This window comes from Entelurus aequoreus, linkage group LG09 (assembly GCF_033978785.1).
Source record: "Entelurus aequoreus isolate RoL-2023_Sb linkage group LG09, RoL_Eaeq_v1.1, whole genome shotgun sequence".
Lineage (NCBI taxonomy): Eukaryota > Metazoa > Chordata > Actinopteri > Syngnathiformes > Syngnathidae > Entelurus > Entelurus aequoreus.
Genome location: NC_084739.1, coordinates 72,214,854 through 72,233,149, shown reverse-complemented (window position 1 = coordinate 72,233,149; position 18,296 = coordinate 72,214,854). Strand labels below are relative to the sequence as shown.

The 18,296-nt window shown below is 34.7% G+C and overlaps 1 protein-coding gene and 1 long non-coding RNA gene across 3 annotated transcripts in view; one reads left to right on the top strand and one right to left on the bottom strand.

Moving 5' to 3' along the window:
- The window catches only part of LOC133657683 (uncharacterized), a 185,800-nt gene that overhangs the window by 115,196 nt on the left and 52,308 nt on the right, over positions 1-18,296 (top strand). The gene's annotated exons all lie outside the window — the stretch shown is intronic.
- cdh11 (cadherin 11, type 2, OB-cadherin (osteoblast)) overlaps positions 1-18,296 on the bottom strand; it is a 242,862-nt gene that overhangs the window by 181,010 nt on the left and 43,556 nt on the right. The gene's annotated exons all lie outside the window — the stretch shown is intronic.

Below are 18,296 nucleotides of genomic sequence, written 5' to 3'. Positions count from 1 at the left end.
TGAAAAGTTCAGTGCTTTTCCTTCAAAAATAAGGACATTTCAATGTGACCCCAAACTTTTGAACGCTAGTGTATATATATATATATTTGTGTGTGTATAAATATATATATATGTATGTTTGTATATGCATACGTGTGTATATGTGTATGTATGTATTTATGTATGTGTGTATATATGTACATATATATGTATGTAAGGCCTATACATATATACAGAATGTGTACATAATTATATGCTGTGTATGCATATTATATATATATATATATATATATATATATATATATATATATATATATATATATATATATATATATATATATATATATATATATATATATATATATATATATACATATATATAACTTAACTGGTTAAGAGTATGTGAAAGTTCGATTCCTACTTTGTTTACTTCCGTGATGCCCTCCTTAAACTTTTGTGATCAATCAGAAATATCAAGCAGCTAAAATGCACCAAACATTGTGGTGGATTTAAATGGGTGTAATTTTAAATCATGTATTGTGATTGGACATTGTTTTTTTTTTAAATAATATCCACATAGTTCAGTGAGCAGGTTGTGTTGCGTGTGACCATTTGTGTTGACTTTTTGTGATAGCTTATTTGCGGCATGAGTGGGAAAGGTTGTTTGGATTGGGTCATATATAAAAATGCTGTGCTGTCCACACTTCAATGTGTATTTCATGGTCGTTAACCTGAATTACTCACACTGTCCGCAAGACAGTGGCAAATGTACAGCGATCATACTGTCAGATATTTCAAATTAGGTTGGATTCCTTGCGATATCGATATCAGCGCTAAAGTGTTGGCAGCGTCGTGCAAACTGCTGACTTACTCATGTGTTGCTTTCAAGGACACTCGGGTAAAAGTACCCCAGAGTCCGTCTGTAACTGTGATTAAAAAAAAGTCGGCCACCAAAAACCCCGATCTCGTCTCGGGTCGCGTTACGGGGATTGAACGGCGGTCCCATGAGTCAAAAGAGTGTAGTGCGGTGGCCAATCGTTAATAGACTTACTCTCAACGATCTCTTTAATAATGAAGTAAAAGGCTGAGAGCGTCGGTCGTTCGCTTCACGGCTCAAATAACGGCAATTGAGTCAGGAGCAATAGTCAAGGACCGAGGGACGGATCCCAGGATGAAAACCATGCAGTACATATTCCACACCGACGTGTGGCGCTGTTCACACACTGAAACTGGAGAAGAAGAAAGAGGCTATGCAAATATGGGTTTTCTTTGCGATACACTTGGCCTCAGCAGATTTAAATTTATAGTACCAATGATTGTCACACACACACTAGGTGTGGTGAAATTTGTCCTCTGCATTTGACCCATCCCCTTGATCACCCCCTGGGAGGTGAGGGGAGCAGTGGGCAGCAGCGTAGCCGCGCCCGGGAATCATTTTTGGTGATTTAACCCCCAATTCCAACCCTTGATGCTGAGTGCCAAGCAGGGAGGTAATGGTTCCCATTTTTATAGTCTTTGGTATGACCCGGCCGGGGTTTGAACTCACAACCTACCGATCTCAGGGCGGACACTCTAACCACTAGGCCACTGAGCAGATCGTCAATAAATGAATTGATCGAACCATAACTGACAATCAACACTGACAAACCAGGTGTGTCGAAAGTGACGGCAACAACAACAACAACAACAACAACAACAACAACAACAAAAAGACAACAAAAAGACAACAAAACAAACCGCCCGACTCAGTTTTTCCGACTGGGAAAATTGCACTTGAAGATATTCAATGTTGATTAAAATGCAATTTTTGCTAACTAAAGATTGAGCGTCCATTTTATTTTTATTGTTTTACTTATCGGTCCTTCCAAGGTTTAGCAGGCTTTTTGTTTTTGCCATGTTGCGGCCTAAAAAGCCTTGATTTGCAGCTGCTTTTTTAGAAAGTGAAGGTTGTGATTTTATGTTTTTTTTTTTTTTTTTAACTTCACCTCAAAAAGCACATGATTTTAACAATTGGAAAATGTTTTACTCCTTTTATAGCATCGATACTTAAAGGTAGACACTAGATGGCAGTAAAAGCACATACACAAATCATTGTTAAATGACTGTTTTTGTAAAGTATGACTAATAATCATAAATATTAATAATCATTACAGGACGCGCTAGCTTTTGTTGGTAAATGAGAGACAAGGCGAGATTATCATCACACTTCAACATCTCTAACATGCAAATGCTGCCTCTTTGCTAGTTCAGCGTTGCAAATTAAAATACAGTGCATCCGTAAAGTATTCATAGATTTTTCCGCTTTGTTATATTTACAGCCTTCAATTTAAATGTTCTCAAAATTCTACAGACTATACTGCTTAATGACAATGTGTTTTTTTTTATTTGCATATTTATTAAAAAAAAACAACCATGTGTATATATATACACTAGCGTTCAAAAGTTTGGGGTCACATTGAAATGTCCTTATTTTTGAAGGAAAAGCACTGTACTTTTCAATGAAGATAACTTTAAACTAGTCTTAACTTTAAAGAAATACACTCTATACATTGCTAATGTGGTAAATGACTATTGTAGCTGCAAATGTCTGGTTTTTGCTGCAATATCTACATAGGTGTATATAGGCCCATTTCCAGCAACTATCACTCCAGTGTTCTAATGGTACAATGTGTTTGCTCATTGGCTCAGAAGGCTAATTGATGATTAGAAAACCCTTGTGCAATCATGTTCACACATCTGAAAACAGTTTAGCTCGTTACAGAAGCTACAAAACTGACCTTCCTTTGAGCAGATTGAGTTTCTGGAGCATCCCATTTGTGGGGTCAATTAAACGCTCAAAATGGCCAGAAAAATGAGAACTTTCATCTGAAACTCGACAGTCTATTCTTGTTCTTAGAAATGAAGGCTATTCCACAAAATTGTTTGGGTGACCCCAAACTTTTGAACGGTAGTGTATATATTAGGGCTGCAACAACTAATCGATTAAATCGATTAAAATCGATTATAAAAATAGTTGGCGATTAATTTAGTCATCGATTCGTTGGATCTATGCTATGCGCATGCGCAGAGGCAATTTTTGTATTTTTTGTATTTATTTTTTTAAATTTTTTTATAAACCTTTATTTATAAACTGCAACATGTACAAACAGCTGAGAAACAATAATCAAAATAAGTATGGTGCCAGTATGCTGTTTTTTTTCCAATAAAATACTGGAAAGGATAGAAATGTAGTTTGTCTCTTTTATCCAATTATTAATCGATTAATCGAAGTAATAATCGACAGATTAATCGATTATCAAATTAATCGTTAGTTGCAGCCCTAATATATATATATATACATAAACCAAAAACCAGTGAAGTTGGCATGTTGTGTAATTCGTAAATAAAAACAGCATACACTTATTTGCAAATCCTTTTCAACTTATATTTAATTGAATAGACTGCAAAGACAAGATATTTAATGTTCCAACTGAGAAACTTTTTTTTTTTTGCAAATAATCATTAACTTAGAATTCTTAGAATATCTCAATATTGTAATAGTTTATTTTTGTATGTATTATTTTCTCTTCTATCTTCACATTTTTAATATGGTATTCACATTTTCCCTTTTATATTACTTTTCTCCTATCATTTCTCACTTTATTCATATATTTGATCATTTTTATGATTATTATTGTTCCCTATATTTGGTCATATTTTATCCATTCTTGGATTATCTTTAGCTAAAAAAATGTCATGCATAAAAGCTGAGTAGTCGCCCCGGGGATGAAAGGCTCCAATACTTTCACTGTTCCCACCTAAATACCTTCCCGTGTGGACACGGCATCAGACCGTGAGCGTCTGGGTGTTCGCCATTGATCCACGCCCCGGGTGTCTGTGTGAACCCACATCTTTTATTTTTAGCCGCCTTTTCTCCTCCGGTCGCCCTCTCTTTTTCCCCCGCTCTCGCTTCTCGCCCTCGCACTTTGGCTGCGAGGCCGGCGACGCCTCCATCCATCTCGCCGTGGAAGCGCCATCAGATATCAGATCCACTCGCCGTCGGCCGCCGCGTTAAAAGCTTTATTGGGTTTCTTTGCCCTGGTGTCCGTAATCCAATGTGCTGTGTGTGTGTACACTGTCCTAGTGTATGTGTGTGTGTGTGTGTGTGTGTGTGTAATGTGATGCAGCCTTTTAATTCAAGGAAGGAGATGAAGTCAGCAGGTAGAGGTCCTGACCCCTGCTAGAGGACACGCTGTTAGCTGACATGGAATTGATTTTAAAGGCAAAGTAGCAGAACGTGTGTGTGTGTGTGTGTGTGCGTGTGTGTGTGTGTGTGTGTGTGGCATCAGGAAGTAAGGTGAATGGAGGAACGAGTGTGGGCGAAAAAGGAAATAACCAACAACTCGTCAATAAGGTTAATTGTTGCTATTTAAAAGCGACTCTTGCCGGTTTTAAGTCGACTCAGCGACATTTGCTCTACTTCCTGCCCCTCGTTAAGTTGCACAAAGTCAAGCGGCAATTAACTTCAGCGAGCATCTTTGCTTTTTTGTTGTTGTTGTTGTTGTGAGTACTGGAGGATGGACGTGGAGGATATAGGCAGGAAGTGGCGTCACTTGCTATCAAAGGCCGCGTGGTTTTGCAATGCATTGTGGGGGCTGGGCAGACATGTTGGATGAAGGCTTTGTTTACAATGTCAATTAATCAACCAATCGATGTTTATTTATACAGCCCTAAATCACAAGTGTCTCAAAGGGCTGCACAAGCCACGACGACATCCGCGGTACAGAGCCCACATCAGGGCAAGGAAAAACTCACAACCCCAATGGGACGTCGATGTGAATGACTATGAGAAACCTTGGAGAGGACCGCATACGTCCTCTCCTCTAGGGGAGACCGGATGCAATGGACGTCGAGTGGGTCTGACATAATATTGTGAAAGTCCAGTCCATAGTATGTGGACGTGAGAAACAAACTGGATTCAAAAGGATCGTACAGAAATAAAAATACAAATTAAAAAAAGAAGGACCGCATAGGGACAAGCTGTACCTATTCCAAAGGCTCGCTACTTAGAAAAAAATCATTAAAATGGTGGAATTGACTCATGAGCTAAGAGCACTAGAAGTGTCAAAAAATATATATTTTTGAATTGAACGCGATTCTTATCTGTCACGATTCTTAATCAATTAAAAAAATATATATATATAATCAATAATTTAAAAAAAAAATTAAAAAAATAATACCGTCCTGTTCATCCATTTAGACAAATCATTCTGTTGATGTAGATGATCTAAATCTGTTGTACACATTTACTCTAGAAATTGGATACTTCTCTTGTTGCATTATTTGTATTTGACTTTATTAAATGTTTGGGTAGAGTTTTGTTCAACAAAACCAGTTTTCATTTAAGTAAAATATACATTTATCAGAACGGTTCATCTAGTTTATGTAGTTATTGTATATGTATATGTATGTATATATGTGTATATATATATATATATATATATATATATATATATATATATATATATATACACAATATATATGTATATATACAGTATATATGTATGTATATGTATGTATGTGTGTGTGTGTGTGTGTGTGTGTGTGTGTGTATATATATATATATATATATATATATATATATATATATATATATATATATATATATATATATATATATATATATATATATATATATATATATATATATATATATATATCTACCGTTCAAAAGTTTGGGGTCACCCAAACAATTTTGTGGAATAGCCTACATTTCTAAGAACAAGAATAGACTGTCGAGTTTCAGATGAAAGTTCTCTTTTTCTGGCCATTTTGAGCATTTAATTGACCCCACAAATGTGATGCTCCAGAAACTCAATCTGCTCAAAGGAAGGTCAGTTTTGTAGCTTCTGTAACGAGCTAAACTGTTTTCAGATGTGTGAACATGATTGCACAAGGGTTTTCTAATCATCAATTAGCCTTCTGAGCCAATGAGCAAACACGTTGTACCATTAGAACACTGGAGTGATAGTTGCTGGAAATGGGCCTCTATACACCTATGTAGATATTGCACCAAAAACCAGACATTTGCAGCTAGAATAGTCATTTACCACATTAGCAATGTATAGAGTGTATTTCTTTAAAGTTAAGACTAGTTTAAAGTTATCTTCATTGAAAAGTACAGTGCTTTTCCTTCAAAAATAAGGACATTTCCATGTGACCCCAAACTTTTGAACGGTAATGTATATATATATATATGAAGTTTGGACACACCTTCTCCTCATTCAATGTGTTTTCTTTGTTTGAATGACTATATACATTGTGGATTGTCACTGACGGCATCAATACTATGAATGAACACATGTGGAGTTATGTCCATCCCATCCATCCATTTTCTACCGCTTATCCCTTTCGGGGTCGCGGGGGCTGCTGGAGCCTATCTCAGCTACAATCGGGCGGAAGGCGGCGTACACCCTGGACAAGTCGCCACCTCATCGCAGGGCCAACACAGATAGACTTAGACAAACTTTAGTGATCCACAAGGGAAATTAATAGATAGACAACATTCACACTCACATTCACACACTAGGGCCAATTTAGTGTTGCCATTTAACCTATCCCCAGGTGCATGTCTTTGGAGGTGGGAGGAAGCCGGAGTACCCGCAGGGAACCCACGCAGTCACGGGGACAACATGCAAACTCCACACAGAAAGATCCCGAGCGCAGGATCGAACCCAGGACTACTCAGGACCTTCGTATTGTGGGGTACTTAACAAAAAAAGGTGAAATAACTGAAAACATGTTTTATATTCTAGTTTCTTCAATATAGCCACCTTTTGCTCTGATTACTTTTTCGCACACACTTGGCATTCTCTCGATGAGCTTCAAGAGGTAGTCATCTGAAATGGTTTTCACTTCACAGGTGTGCTTGAAGCTCATCGAGAGAATGCCAAGAGTGTGCAAAGTAGTAATCAGAGCAAAGGGTGGCGATTTTGAAGAAACTAGAATATAAAACATGTTTTCAGTTATTTCACCTTTTTTTTTGTTAAGTACATAACTCCACATGTGTTCATTCATAGTTTTGATGCCTTCAGTGACAATCTACAGCGTAAATAGTCATGAAAATAAAGAAAATACATTGAAATGAGAAGGTGTGTCCAAACGTTTGGCCTATACTGTATATTATTTTCGTTGGAAGGAAGCGGAAGTATGGAAGCAAGGTTGGTTACATGAATAAAAACAGAATTGCTAACAGCCAATCGGGTAACAGTATCAACTATCTTGTTTGGTTGTCTGGCGGTTGATTCTTTGCATGGAGGGAAAATGAAGAAATTGTGGATCAAAGAGGAAAAGTCACCTGGACAGTTTTTTTTTGGATCCGTAGTCAGACCAAAGTGGTCTGTAAATGATGCAAGGCAAGACAGCTAATACCACACCACCTTAGCCGCGCTCACCCTTTAGAGCACGGCTGTAACTTCCTGCTACTAAACCTGCAGATCAGGTTTCTCTATAGTTACATTTTCTCACTTTGCACTATTTTCTTACACTTTATAAAGCATTTCTTGCATATTCCTTCATTTTAAGAGCTTATTGTTACGTGTTCAATGTTTACATTATTTCATACTTCCCAACCTTGAGACCTCCAATATCGGGAGGTGTGTGGGGGGGCTTGGTCGGGGTCAGGGGGGGGGGGGGGGGGGGGGAGGTTGTTACTGGGTGGGGGGCGTGGTTGGGGGTGTGGTTATTTACAGCTAGAATTCACCAACTCGAGTATTTCATATATATATATATATATATATATATATATATATATATATATATATATATATATGTATGAAATACTTGACTTTCAGTGAATTCTAGCTATATATATATATATTTTTATTTTATTTTATTTACATAGAAAAAAAAAAAAATACTTGAATTTCAGTGTTCCAGTGGCTATCCATTAGATGGCAGTATTGTCCTGTTTAACTTCTCCGTTCATGATGAGTATATCATTTCGGCCGCCATGTCTGTAATTTCCTCGTTCTTCTGCTTCGTCTCCTTGTTGTGTGCGCAGTTGTGCACTCTATAAAAGCCCTAGATGTTATGACGTCTTTGGGCAGGCAAGCTGTTTATTTTGTGGGAAAGCGGACGTGAGAACAGGCTGTCCCCACTCAGTCTCAGGTCCGCATTGAGCTGGAGGGGGCGTGGCCTCCAGCTCCGGCTGAATACCGGGAGTTTGTCGGGAGAAAATCTCTGCCGGGAGGTTGTCGGGAGAGGCGCTGAATATCGGGATTCTCCCGCTAAAAACGGGAGGGTTGGCAAGTATGACATTATTTGATTAAGCGAAAACAAAAAACTTTGTTTTTTTGTTTTGTTTTTGTTTTTTTACATTCAATGCTTGAATCTTCAATACAACTTTGATTATATATATTTTTTATTAATATATTTGGGGAAGTCTGGGCCTCTCTGCTTAGGCTGCTGCCCCCGCAACCCGACCTCAGATAAGCGGAAGAAAATGGATTAATGGATGAATGAACTTTGTTTTTATATGGCAAATTCCCAAGATATGCAATATTTCCCCCCCAAAACATATTTCAAAGTGGAATATTTTAGGTAATCGGAACCATAAATAGGTAAATCATTCATAACAACTTAGATTTTCGTTCATTATTTTTGGAGAAATAAAGACAACAGTCTGCATGGCAGCTTTGTGTTGTTAAAGTCAACATTACAACTTTATTCCACATTCTGTGTTGTATTTTGTAATTGTTTTTCTAGAAATTGCCACAGGCCATTAAAAAACGAGCTGCACTTGCAATACAACACAACACCTTTCTAGAATCCTGTGTTGTTATTATTGATGCGTATTGCATGGTCAGGTGTACTTGCAGGTGTACTTGCAGTCGTCAAGTGCGGTTGGAGAGCTCACGGGCCGTGCTGACAAGCGGAGGCGTTTTGGGGGTCGTGACGAGCAGGAGCGGCGGATCAATGGCGAGCGTGGCGTTACAAAACACAAACGGTGCTCGTAATCAATTAAACGCTCGACTGCGGCCAGAAGGCGACTGCTGCAGAATCTCAATGTGTTCTCTTTCCATGCGTCCGTGTTTAGTTTGCTTCCTTCTCTACATGTTCATACACTTTTTACTTACAGTGCATCCGGAAAGTATTCACAGCGCCTCACTTTTTAAAAATGTTGTCATGTTACGGCCTTATTCCAAAATATACTCAACTTTGTCCTCAAAATTCTACACACAATGACAAAGTTTTTTTTTGCAAATGTATTAAAATAAAAAAATCACATGTAGATACTTACAGCACTTCACTTTTTCTGCATTTTATGTGACAGCACAGGTGTCAAACTTAAGGCCCAGGGGCCACATCAGGACCGCCACATTATTTCATTTGGCCCGCGAACGCCTGGAAATAATATGCCTTAATAAAGTCTATTAGTTTTTTCCCATTTAGACAGACAAATATATGTACTGCATTGTCTACCTTTAATATTATCCAATATTGCAACAAATAGTACAGGGGTCGGCAACCCAAAATGTTGAAAGAGCCATATTGGACCAAAAATACAAAAACAAATCTGTCTGGAGCCTCAAAAAAAAATAAAAGCCATATTATATACAGATAGTGTGTCATGAGATATAAATTGAATTAAGAGGACTTAAAGGAAACTAAATGAGCTCAAATATAGCTACAAATGAGGCATAATGATGCAATATGTACATATAGCTAGCCTAAATAGCATGTTAGCATCGATTAGCTTGCAGTCATGCAGTGACCAAATATGCCCAATTAGCACTCCACACAAGTCAATAACATCAACAAAACTCACCTTTGTGCATTCACGCACAACGTTAAAAGTTTGGTGGACAAAATGAGACAGAAAAAGAAGTGGCATAAAACACGTCCTAGAAAGTCGGAGAAAGTTGTACATGTAAACAAACTAGGGTGAGTTCAAGGACCGCCAAAATTAGTAGGACAAAACAGCGCTCGCCAAATACTCGAATCAGTGAAGCATGTTTAATATAAACAGTGTGCTTTATAACAATTAGGGAGGTTTGTGTCATGTTTGTCCTCCTACAGAAAACATATTAACACAAAAAATATATTTTTTTCTCCTCACCTTTTTCCATTTTTCATACATTTTTGAAAAAGCTCCAGAGAGCCACTAGGGCGGCGCTAAAGAGCCGCATGCGGCTCTAGAGCCGCGGGTTGCCGACCCCTGAAATAGTATATGATCTTACTTTCCAAGCATGTATTTTTCATTATCTGCTTGACTTAACATGTCAAAGCAAGTTGTCTATCAAATTGTATTCTCATTTTATTGCTTTTATATTCACAAAATGTTTAATTTCATAATTTATTTTTATTACATTATTTTCCCCTTTATTTTCTGATTTTATTTCAGTTTTTTTTTGTGACTGTAATTACATTTGAATTTGTATTACAATATTTCCCTTATTTTCTCATTTTATTCAGATTTATTTACTGTATTTACATTTGAATTTTTATTACAGTATTTCTCATATTTTCTCATTTTATTCATATTTCTATTTGTGATTTAACAGTAAAATTTATGGTAATTTTTACTGTAAATTGACAAAAATGGTGTCGCCTTTTTTTCATTTTTTTTATTTATTTTTTATCGTTAATCTACGGTTGTTGATTTTACGGTGTATTGCTGTAAATGGAAAAATGGGACCAGATTTTTATACGGTTAAAAAACTGGCAGCTCAGTTGCCAGAATTTTAAAAAAATACGGTTACCGTTTTTTCCATTTATGTTGTAAAAACTGCAATATATTTTACAGTAAAATTCTGGCGACTAAACTGACTTTATTTCGGTATTACAACAGTTTTTATTTTTGTTTTTTTTTACCATAATGTTGTAAAAAACAAAACAAACGCTTTGTTATTTACAGTTAAATTCTGGTAACTGAGTTGACAGTTTTTTTTTTGTGTGTATATATATATATATATTTTTTTTTTTACAGTGTACTTAACAAAATAAATAAATAAATAAATAAAATTTAAAAAAAAATATATATATATATATATATATATATATATATATTAGATGCATATGTAAATGTATATATTTATATTTTCTTTCAAAAGCGGCCGTCTGATGAAAACGAGTTTGACGCCTTGTTTTTTAGCCTTTTTCCAAAATGGATTACATTCAATTTTGTCCTCAAAATTCTACATACAATACCCCATACTGTTACATTTTTTTTTTTTTTTTTTTTTTTTTTTTAGAAATGTTTGCATAAAAAAACTTCCATTTATGGATGATGGTGGCCACTGTGCTCATTGGGACCTTCAAGGCAGCAGATATTTTTCTGTACCCTTCCCCAGATTTGTGCCTCAAGGCAATCCTGTCTCGAAGGTCTACAGACAATTCCTTGGATTTCCTTCTTGGTTTGTGCTCTGCTCTGTGCTCTGGGACCTTTTTATATAGACAGGTGTGTGCCTTTCCAAATCATGTCCAACCAATTGAATTTACCACAGGTGGACTCCAATTAAGCTGCAAGAACATCAGTTAAAACAGGATGCACCTGAGCTCACTTTTGAGCTTTTAATGGCAAAGGTTGTGAATACTTATCTACATGTGATTTCTTAGTTTTTTATTATAAATAAATTAGCAAAAAATTCTAATTTCTTAGTTTTTTATTATTAATAAATTAGCAAACAATTCTAAAAATAAACTTTTACATTGTCATTATTCGTAATTGTGTGTAGAATTTTGAGGACAAAAATGAATTAATTCCATTTTGGACTACGGCCGTCATATGTGGAAAAAGTGAGGCGCTCGGATTACTTTCCAGATGCACTGTATATACATGTTTTTTAAACATATTTGTTTAAGTTTTAATACATTTGCAAATAATGTTATACAAATGTTTTCACTTTGTCATAATGGGGTATTGTGTGGAGAATTTTGAGGACAAAGATGAATTTAGTCCATTTAGGAATAAGGCTGTAACATAACAAAAAAGTCAAGTATTGTATATCACATTCACACACTTATTTATGGACAGGTGTGTACCTTTCCAAATCATGTCCAACCAGCTGCATTTACCACAGATGGACTCCAACTAAGCTACAGGAACTTCAGTAGAAACATAATGCACCTGAGCTCACTTCTGAGCTTCAAGGCTGTGAATACTTATCTATGTAAAAATTCTTAGTTTTTTCCTTGTCATAGATTTGCAAAATATTTTATAAAAAAAATGTTTTGACTTTGTCGTATCGTGGTATTGTGTCGAGAATTTTGAGGACAACGATGAATTCATTCCATTTTGGAATAAGGCTCTAAGATTAAAAAAAATGTGAAAAGTGAAGCACTGTAGATTTCTTAGTTTTTTATTTTTAATACATTTGCAAAAAAAATAAAATAAAAAAGTTTTCACTTTGTCATTATGGGGTATTGTGTGGAGAAGTTTGAGGACAAAGATGAATTAATTCCATGTTGGAATAAGGCTGTAACATAAAAAATATGTGAAAAGTGAAGCACTGTAGATTTCTTAGTTTTTTATTTTTAATACATTTGCAAAAAAATATATATATAAAAAAGTTTTCACTTTGTCATTATGGGGTATTGTGTGGAGAATTTTGAGGACAACGATGAATTTATTCCATTACGGAATAAGGCTGTAACTTAAAAAATGTTGGAACAGTGAAGCACTGTAGAGTACTTAGTTTTTTTATTTTAAATACATTTGCAAAAAATATATATATATATATCAAAGTTTTTACTTTGTCATAATGGGGTATTGTGTGGAGAATTTTGAGGACAAAGATGAATGTATCCCATTTTGGAATAAGGCTGTAACTTAAAAAATGTGGGAAAAGTGAAGCACTGTAGATTTCTTTTTTTTTTTTTAATTTTTAATACATTTGCAAAAAAATATATTTAAAAAGGTTTTCACTTTGTCATAAGGGTATTGTGTGGAGAAGTTTGAGGACAAAGATGAATTCATTCCATTTTGGAATAAGGCTGTAACTTTAAAAATGTGGGAAAAGTGAAGCACTGTAGACCTCTTAGTTTTTTATTTTAAATACATTTGCAAAAAAATGTAGACATTTTTTTTCACTTTGTCATACTGGGGTATTTTGTGGAGAATTTTGAGGACAAAGATTAATTTATCCCATTTTGGAATAAGGCTGTAACTTAAAAAATGTGGGAACAGTGAAGCACTGTAGACTTCTTAGTTTTTTATTTTAAATACATTTGCAAAAAAATGTATAAACATATTATCACTTTGTAATAATGGGGTATTGTGTGGAGAATTTTGAGGACAAAGATGAATTCATCCCATTTTGGAATAAGGCTGAAACTTAAAAAATGTGGGAAAAGTGAAGCACTGTTGACTTCTTAGTTTTTTATTTTAAATACAGTTGCAAAAACATGTATAAACATTTTTTCACTTTGTCATAATGGGGTATTGTGTGGAGAATTTTGAGGACACAGATGAATGTATCCCATTTTGAAATAAGGCTGTAACTTAAAAAATGTGGGAACAGTGAAGCACTGTAGACTTCTTAGTTTTTTATTTTAAATACATTTGCAAAAAAATGTATAAACATATTATCACTTTGTAATAATGGGGTATTGTGTGGAGAATTTTGAGGACAAAGATATATTCATTCCATTTTGGAATGAGGCTGTAACATAAAAAATGTGGGAAAAGTTCAGCACTGTAGACCTCTTAGTTTTTTATTTTAAATACATTTGCAAAAAAATGTATAAACATTTTTTCACTTTGTCATAATGGGGTATTGTGTGGAAAATTTTGAGGACAAAGATGAATTTATCCCATTTTGGAATAAGGCTGTAACTTAAAAAATGTGGGAACAGTGAAGCACTGTACATCACATTAACACACGTAAATATGTACAGGTGTGTACCTTTCCAAATCATGTCCAACCCACTCCATTTACCACAGGTGGACTCCAATTAAGCTGCAGTTCAAACCGGATGCACCTGACCTCACTTCCGAGCTTCATGGCAAATGCTGTGAATACTTATCTACATGTGATTTATTTATTTATTTTTAATACATTTGCAAAAAATGTTATAAACATTTTTTCACTTTGTCATTGTGTGGAGAATTTTGAGGACAATGATGAACTTATTCCATTTTGGAATGAGGCTGTAACATAACATGCTGAAAGGATGCACTTTATATACACATTGTAAAGCTAACATTAGGTCAGCACTTTAGTGGTTTAAGCTACAGCCAACACTACATCTAGATCCTGATTCACTCACACACACACACACACACACACACACACACACACACACACACACACACACACACACACACACACACACACACACACACACACACACACACACACACACACACACACACACACACACACACACACACACACGCACACACACACACACACAATCCCTCAAGCATCAGGCGTGGAATTGAAAAAGCTCTTGAGAGAAATAATGGAGCCGCTTCCTTCCGCCCCGCAGCATGAATGTTTGTTTGGGCGAGTGCGAGGAAGCGTGCGCGGACGATCAACCTGAGGATTTTTATAAGATGCCATCGGCGGCCATGGACTGTGGCTTTCAGTCCCGTTTTTTTTATTTTTTTTGCGTGCAATGAAAGTGGACTGCGAGCGAAAGGGTATCGTTAAACCGATTGATTTTTACGGGCTACATTTCCACATCTTTATGATCAAACTCTGATCAGAAAGAGGAGCGGCAGGTCAAAGCAATTTTGAGAGCGGTTTAAATATTGCTCGCCTTTTCAGAAGTTGCAGTCATCGGCTAATTGACCTCAGCATTGAAGGAAGCCTTTCACCAAAACCTCTTAAATGTGTCGTCGCCTATAAAGAACATCAACTGCAACATTTCTACTACTTCCACTGCGTGCCTCTTCTATACTTTCTATTTATTTCATTGGACCGGGCAGCTGCGGCTGTAGGCAACCCCCTGATGTAGTTCTTACCAATCCCACAAGATGGCAAATGGCTTTTTGTAAACAGCTATTGTTTACAATCAACACATGAGCACGATCAAGATGATTATTGATTGATTATTGCTGCTGCTGTGTCACGCAGTATACTTGCAATATTAAATGCAGGACAAAATCCCCCCAAAATTGGGGAAAAAAACTTTTTGGAATTCGAAAATGTTTGAAAATATGTGTAAAAAAACCCAATGTGTAATTGTAATTTTGGAATGTATTACAATTAAATAAATATTAAATAATATGTAATATAAAGAGTAAATAAAATACCTGATATTTAATACAACAAATAGGTCAAAAACGTATTACTTTAGACATTTAAAAACAAGTAAATATTTAAAGAATTGTTAAATTATAAAATGAAAATACAATTTACAAATATCAATGTTTTAATATAATTAAATGATATACTTAAAAAACAAATACTTATTACTTTAGAAAAAAAAGGATATATTTAAAACTGTATAAAATTATCAAATGAAAATAGAATTTATAAATATCAGTATGTTTTAATATAATAAATAATATAAAAAATAGTTCCAAAACCTAATATTTTAGAAATTTTTTTTTTTTTTTTTTAAAACCCATAAAATTATAAAATTACCATTTATAAGTATCAATATGTTTTAATATAATAAATAATATAACAAGTAGTTCCAAAACCTAATATTTTAGAAAATAAAATATATACATATTTTTTAAAAACCCATAAAATTATAAAATTACCATTTAAAAGTATCAATATGTTTTAATATAACAAAATAATGTATTTAATATAGATGAGGTTGTTCAAACATGTGGTCAGAATGCCCCCCAAAGGCTACCTGGGGAGATGTTTGTGCTACGTCCGAACGCTAGGAGTCCACAAGCAAGACCTAGGACACATTGGAGAGACTATGTCCTAAACTTCCTTCGGGAAGACCTGGACGTAGTGTCTAAACCTTTTTGCTTAGGCTGCTGCCCCCGCGGCCCGATTTGGGATATGCGGAACAAGATGGATGGATAACAACAAATGGCCGCAATGCATAATATATTGTACTGTATCTTAAAAAATAATATGAACAAATATATTTACTAAATAAATATACTAAATAAAATTGTTGATACAATTTAATATATGTAGTTTGATAAATAAATGATACAAAAAATTGCCACAGTTTCTTTCCAAGTTTCTCATGAACTCCTAATCATTGTTAAAGTAAAAAAAGGAACTTAAAAAATAAAAACTCTATTTCTAGCGAAAACCTCCTTGGCTACAAATTGCACTTCCAGTGTAGTGGTAAGCAGCCACTACATTAGGTACACATACACACAACCAAATACACAATAATAACAACAACACATAATCAGATCTGATACAAGAACTGCAGAAGTTACACACCTTGTTGTCCATCTTTCACGTGACTTAGAAACATTTCACATGTTAAAATTGTTACTTCCTGCTCTTTTTGTTTGTTGACCACAAAATGCAAAAACACACACACACTTGCATCCCTCATCCCTTTGTGTTGTGTTGTGGTGTGTTTGCTCCCACACAAACAAAGATAAAAGCAGAGGCGTCGTCACCTGTGAACAGGAAGTGGGTGTACAAAATAATAAACACAAAAGAAGCGTCATCCTCTCCACCGTGTTGAAATATCTTCCCTATACACGCCGGAAGAGCACATTAGCTGCGCACGTTCTCCCGCGTTATCATTTTGTTTTTTAAGCTTTTACATGAATAACATTTGTTCAGCTCCTCGCGTCTGACTGCTGCGCGCTGGTTTGATTGTTTGGAGTGTTTACACTCGCTAGTAAATGAAGAAAATGCTGCAAACTCTAATGTTACAGGTCTCTTTTATTACTTGAACATTCAAAAGTTCTGATTCATATCTGGTTGATGATATTTTAGTGCTCTAAATTTTCCTCATCATTGACAATGTCTTTTTTTTTTTTAATAAGGTATTATATTCACAAAATCATTGTATTCATAATTGTATACTTCATAACTCCATTATATTCCCCTATAATGTCACTTTATTCATTTTTTTTGTAGTATATTCACAAAATATTCTAAAATATTTTTACTATTACAATATTTTGTCCCTTTATTTTTCTCATTTTATTCGGATGTTTATTGCTATATTATGTTCACAACATGTTGTTGATAATTTCATAATTTATATTTTTATTACATTATTTTCCCATATTTTTTCAAATTGTATTCAGTTTTTTATTTTTTTTACTGTATTCACAAAATGTTATAATTCCTTTAATGATATGTTATTTGTATTCCATTATTTACCCTTATATACTTTTTTCAAATAATTTTTTAGTTTTTTTCAGATATTTATTGCTGTATTCACAATGTTTAGGTTATTTTAATAAGTTATATTTGTTATTATTAAATTTTTCTCCCCTGTATGTTCTCATTTCATTCAGATTTTAATTGCTGTATTATATTAACATGTTCTGGTTGATTTCATACACATATTTTTTATTATTTCATTATTTTGCTCTATATTTTAAAATGTTATTCATATTAGTTTCCCCTGTATTCAACACAATGTATAATTACCTTAATTTTTTTAATTACAATATTTTCCCTTATATTTTCTTATATTCATAATTATATTCACATTTTTGTTGTTTTATTTTATTTTTATTTTTTCCCCTATCCATTCTCATTTAATTCACATTTTTATTGTTGTATTCATAAATATTTTTACCATTTATTATTTGTATTACATTAATTTCCCTCATATTTCCCCTTTTTTTTCACATTCGTTTTTAACTATTCTCAAAATTTTATTTTGTAAAATGTAATACACTATTTCCTATTTCCTACTATTATGTTTTCTCATTTTATTCATATTTCTATTTTCAGTTATTTTATTCACATGTTCCCATTGCTTTAATAATTTATTATTTTTATTACTTATTTTACCCCTATAACTTTTATATTGTATTCATACATTTTTATAATTTTTATTGCTGTATTATGGTCATACTTTATCTTATTTTATTTTTGGCTGAAAAAATGAATGAACAACAGCCGAGTAATTTAATAGTCTGTATTGATTAAGTGTCTCCGCTGGAAAGTGTGTGTGTGTGTGTGTGTGTGCGTGTGTGTGTGCGCGTGTTTTGATATCAGCAAGTGTCACAACACACACGACCTAAACATGCGTCTGTCCGTAAACGATCTTGTTAAAGCGTCCCGTCTCCTCCTCCTCTGTGTCGCTGGGGAGGTTAAAGGTCAGACGCCTTGCGAGCGCTACCACGGCAACCAACAGGAAAGAGACGGTGAAACGACCAACAAACCGCCATTTACATCTTGCCCCCCCCCAAACCCCCCTCTTGTCAGCTA